The sequence below is a fragment of the Cornus florida genome, unplaced genomic scaffold, assembly GCF_030987335.1.
Source record: "Cornus florida cultivar Cherokee Brave unplaced genomic scaffold, ASM3098733v1 CherokeeBrave_3.0.0_Hap2_Chr11, whole genome shotgun sequence".
NCBI lineage: Eukaryota > Viridiplantae > Streptophyta > Magnoliopsida > Cornales > Cornaceae > Cornus > Cornus florida.
This window is the reverse complement of record NW_026775581.1, coordinates 30013385-30019318: the sequence shown is the minus strand read 5'-3', so window position 1 is coordinate 30019318 and position 5934 is coordinate 30013385. Positions and strand designations below refer to the sequence as shown.

The 5934-nt window shown below is 36.6% G+C and overlaps 1 pseudogene; it reads left to right on the top strand.

Moving 5' to 3' along the window:
* The first annotated feature begins 2545 nt into the window (after nucleotides 1-2545).
* LOC132287445 (small nucleolar RNA R71) lies at nucleotides 2546-2644 on the top strand (annotated as a pseudogene).
* The last annotated feature ends 3290 nt before the right edge of the window (nucleotides 2645-5934 follow it).

Genomic DNA, 5934 nt, shown 5'->3' with positions numbered 1-5934 from the left:
CAAATTTAGGTTAATAATTGAATGTTGAAAAAAAAAAAAAAATGTTGCAAAAGTAATAAAAAAAAAAAAGTAAGGACTTCTCCTAAAAGGTGAGAAATGGGAAATGATTACATGGAAGTTATTTTGATTTGTAGCCTAGTCGACTTGAGCTTGTAAGTCCTTAGGGGTGTTTAAATGTCTAATGCCCTCAAGTCGTCCGGTTTGGGAGTTATTGACCTAACGCTCGGCCTTATGGATTGCTAGAAAGCTTAATAAATCAACACATTGCACTATGCTTCCATCTTTGATCCTAAAAAAAAAAATAAATAAATAAAAAAATCGAGTGAAAAGAATAAGCACACCTAGATTAATAAAGGTTTAATAAAAGGTCCACTTTTTATTTTGATGATCGGGACTAGATTTGTGTACAAGTTTGAGGGTAAGAATGTAATCATTTCTTTAGTTGACTTAGATAGCAACATATTTTATGCCAATTCACTCAAAAAGAATTCTAGTGTTGTTTTGATTTGCATGATCATTTTCTTGATGTGTGGAGGACCATATTGTTTGCTTGATGTTGAGATTTTGGGAGATTGCTTGGAAAGGGCAGAAAAATTGCATACTTGAGGTAGTTTTCTCCGAATGCTTATTTTGTATATTGGTGCCTCTCTTGTGAGAAAGAGCTCAATGTTTGTGGGTATCATTTCTGGAAACCCTCACGAGATTTCACTCGTCCACTAGGGTAACCAAAGGGTTTAAAAGGCTTGTTGCATATGCTAAATGCAATCATGTTCCCTACGAAAGTGGCGCTATCATTTTATTGCTTTCTAGTTCATAGTTACTTAGTTTCTTATTTCTTTATTTTCCATGTAGTTCATTGCTAAGGACTAGTAATATCTAAATTTGGGGGTGTGATGAATGCTCAAATGTGACGCATTTTAGCCCCTCAGTTAGGGTATTTTAGTCCATTCATCTATCTTACTTTCATGTCTTAAATACTTATTTGTGTTATTGCCTATTTCAGATGAATAATGTTTAAACAGGCTAACAAGAGCCATTTAGCACAGTTTTGGAGCTAAGGAACAAAGTTGGAAAGAAACCAAGAAAAATGCACTAGGGGAACTTCGATCGATCGAAAGGAAGTCCCGATCGATCGAAGTGGTCTTCAATCGATCGAAATAAGGCGGTGCCAACTCAGCCAATTGGATCAAGCCTGGAAGATATTTTCAAGCCACATCAGCTTCGATCTATCGAACTAAGTGTTTGATCAATCGAAAATGCTGCTGGCAATGAGATGTCTAATTCCCAAGCACGCCGATTTCTACCTACCGTGCATAGCTGCGAATTTCCTCCAATCAGAGGCTATTATTATGACTTGGTCCTTACTCAAAGGAGTGTGTAATTGATTTATTGAACATCATTGTAATAGATAGAATAGAATTACCAAATATATAATAGATAATTTTTTTCTCTAGAACTAGGGTTTCGGAGAAGACAACAAGGATGAAGATAATAATGCCAACCTCCAAGCTAGCCCTTGAGGGTTCCATGTCCACTATAATGAGTGGCTAAATCCTTCTCTTGGGGCTAGAGATAGCCCCTAGGCTTGCTTCTTAAACCTAGCTTTTGTGTAATTTTGGAGATTTTAATTGTAATAGATGTTTTGACCTTGAAAAAATATAGATCTTGTGTTTTCTACTTGATTTCTATGGATTAATGCTTTCAATTGATCATTTGCCTCTAGTCATATGTTTATGTATGCTAGAATTGATGTTCATGTTTTTATCTCTAGATTTAATGAATTTAATGCATGTCTATGTGTATTGATGATGTTAATCTAGTGATAGTCAAGGCATGGTGCTTAATGGAACACTTTTATGATTTATTTAATGGTTCACACTTGTTTCTTGATGGATTGTATCACATCTCTAGTTTAATTTTATGTCTCTAGCCTAGTTGTAGTGTAATTGCTTTAATTTCTTAAGTAGGTGAACAATCCATTCTTGTTTCTTGATGTTCCATGCTTGTGAATGCAAAGAGTGTATATCTCTAGATAATTGTGTGTGCATTAATTGTGGTTTAATTGAATGGATATTGGTCTCATTTGATAGGTTGTGTTATTCATTAAAATTGGCTAGACAATCTATACTTATTTGCCATCTATGCTTAGTTTCAATTGATGTCACACACACACAAGTTACAATTTAAATTTCCCCATTAATGTACAATTGCTAGTGTTTGATGAAGTAAAGCTTAATGGTGACTCTATCCCCAAGACCTCTCTCCCATATCTTTTCCCTACTTTCTAGATTGCTTTTTTCACTTTCATTAATCTTTAATTGCATTGTAGTTTAATTAAACAATCACCAATCAATCTTTGATCATTACACCTCCAATCCCTTGGGACGATCCCTACTCACTCTAGTTATATTTTTAGTTTTCATAAAGACGCCAAACATCATTTTCATGCTTATCAAGATATGAACCACCCATAGATGCATCAACCATACCCTTTTGATTATCCGGCAAACTTTCAAAGAAGTATTGAACTAATTGCCACTTATACATGTCATGATGTGGACACTTCCTACACAAATCATTAAATCTTTCCCATGCCTCATGAAATAATTCCCCATCCCCTTGAGAAAATTCTCTAATTGAGGTTCTCATTGCATTGGTCTTTGAAACCGGATAGTACTTTTTCAAGAACTCTTGTTGCATTTCCACCCAAGAAGTTATCGAAAAAGGCCTAAGATTGTTGAACCAATATTTTGCCTTATCTTTAAGGGTGAAAGGAAAAATTTTTAATCTCAAAACATCTTCCGGCATGTCCGTGTATTTCACGGTTGAGCATACTTCAAGAAACTCATCCAAATGCTTGTAAGGTTTTTCACTTGGAAGTCCATGATAGTTAGGAAACATTTGAATAGTTTGTGGTTTAATCTCATAGTGATGTGCTCTAAAAGGGGGCAATTGAATGCATGTAGGTGCATTATATTTATTTGGCACATAATGATCACGTAAAGCAAGAGGATGATTCACAATTGGAGGTGCTACATTAACACCTTCATTACCTTGAATAATGGGAGGTTGTGGAGCAAAAATTGGCCGAGGCATTCCCAATGGAACTTGGCCTTGTTATTATTGTGGAATGAAAGGTCTCGGCATGCCTAATGGTACTTGAATGTTGTCATAATGCACATTAGGGTGAAGGATTCCTTGTTAGTCTATGTGACCAAGGTCCTCCGAATGGTCTGGTGTCACCTCGAACTAAAGCATGCAAAAGTGTGTAGTGTGGCCAAGTTTAAATTTAGAAAATGCTCAATGCATCGATCCTTGTCTTCTAAAAATGGTAGAAATTTTGGTGGAAGGAAGAATGTCGGCTTGTATCAAGTTGACAATTCCAATGACATAGCCGCTGAAGTTAAGTCTTTATCTCAAAGGTTTAATCAACCAAAATTCGGTGAATCAAGTGTCTTCCTCCCCTAATCATGTTCATTATCATAATTTTAATGAATCATGCATGACTTATTCTAGTGTCTTACATTCTACTTCCAATTGTCCCCATGGACATGTGCAAAGTGAGCACCATGAACAAGTCAATGCCACATTTGTTAACCAAGGGAATAATCCATATGGCACACATTACAATCCCAAGTGGAGGAACCATCCAAACTTCTCTTGGAAAAGCCAAGGGGAAGGCTCAAAACTTACCCAAGGTGGTTTTTAAAGCAAGTATGTTCCACCCCCAATGCAAAGCCAAGGTTCCCAAGGTTATAGATCATCTTTTCAATCATCACATGGAAACTAATTCTCAAACTCTCATTTTCCTAATCAATCATCTTACTCTCAAGGAAATTCTAAGAGTCCCGCTTTGGAGGAAAAAGTATTAACCGCTTTGGGTACTTTAAAGGCAAACACTCAATTGCTTGATTCCCATTCTCAATCCATTGCTAAGTTAGAAAACCAAGTTGGGCAAATAGTTAGTACTTTGAATGCTAGAGAAAAAGGGAAGATGCCTTTAAAAACCCCACCAAAGCAACAATTTGTTATGGAAACTAACCCCTCATCAGAAAGTCCCACAATTGAACATGTCAATGCGGTGACAACCTTAAGAAGAGGAAAAATTGTTGACAACCAAGTTGGTGTCCAAAATGAAGTGAGTGAACCGGTGCAACCAAAAGTTGACACACATCCCATTTCACATTTTATTCTTCCTTCATTGCATGTGCATGATCATCTTGTTGAGAAAATTATGAAAAATGATTTGAAAAATCCTTGTGTTGAAAATGTTGTGAAACAAGATTTTAAAAAGGCTTTTGAGCCTAAGGCTCCATTTCCGGATGCCTTAAAAAGATCCATTTCTCTTGAAAAGCAAAAGACCAAAGTGAATGAAATAATTGAAGTGTTTAGGCAAGTGAAAATAAATCTTTCACTCTTGGATGCAATCAAACAAATTTCGACTTATGCCAAATTTTTGAAAGATCTTTGAACCCAAAAGAGGAAGAATAAAAGCCAATCACCAAAAAAAGTGGTCTTGACCGAGCAAGTAAGCCCCATTTTGCAACATAATACTCTCCCAAAATTTAAGGACCCCGGTTCACCTACTACTTCTTGCATCATTGGTGACCATGTCATTAATTGGGCTCTTCTAGATTTAGGAGCAAGTGTTAACCTTCTTCCACATTCGGTGTATGTTCAATTGGGCTTAGGAGACTTGAAACCGATGTCGGTAGTTTTGCAACTAGCCGACCGATCCATCAAAAAGCCCTGGGGTATTATTGAGGATGTCTTGATTAAAATTGATAAGTTCATGTTCCCAGTTGATTTCGTTGTCATAGACACGGAACTGGACCCAAATCCCAAGAATCAAATTCCCGTTATCCTTGGCCATCCATTCTTGGCAACCACTAATGCCAACATAAATTGTAGGACGGGGATAATGAAAATTTCATTTGGGCATATGAAGGTGAAGTTGAATATATTTAATCCAACCCCGAGTTCAATAGACAAGCATGAAGAAGTGTGTGTTGTGAAAAAGTGTCTTCACAATGAATTTGAAAAAGTTGAGTCTTTGCTTGAAAATGGAATTTCCAAAAGTTTACCTTCCAAAATGATTTCAAAGAATGTTATTTTGAAACCAAATGTTGAAAGGGCATGGAAGCCCAAGAGTTGCATTGACAAAGGACCATCAATCTCCTTTAAATCAAATCCAACAAGTTCTTTAGAGAATCATTTGGTGGGTGGGATTCAAAATGTCATTCACCCCGTCGTGGAGGGGATGCATAACAAGATTTTTTATCCGGGCTAAAAGAGCCCAACGTCTTGCTAGAGACGTTAAAGACTAGTGCATTTCGTAGGGTTTGACAACCCTATTCTTCCCTCATTTCAGTTTTTACATGTTTCTGCGTCGTCTAGATAAGAGTTGCATTGAAAATTTCGGCTTGAGAGTCATTTTCTGCATTTTGAGTACTACTAGGGACATTTTGATTGATCGAACTCAAGTTCGATTGATCGAAGTCCCACTTTAATCGATCGAATCACCTGTGATAAGGACTCTTCAGTTTCCATTTCGATCGATCAAGGTTAAGTTCAATCAATCGAAATCCATTTTGATCGATCGAAGTTAAGGGTTCGGTTGATCGAAGTTCTTTGATCGATCGAAAATGCATATTTAAATTTTTTCGGAAATCCCTTTGGTCGTTCAACTTCCCCATTTTTACTTTTTCTTTTTTCTTTTTTCTTTTTCTTTTCCTTCCCTTTTTTCCTTATTTTTCTTTTCTTTTTCTTTTTCCTTTCCTTTTTCTATTTTTCTTTTTCTATTCATCTTCTCCCTCACAAAACCCTAGCCTCCATATCTCTCTCTCCCTCACCCGAATCTCTTCTCTACTCTCTCAATCTCTCAAACCCCCTAAATCTCTCCCTCAACCTCACACAAACCCAACTCCACTTTCT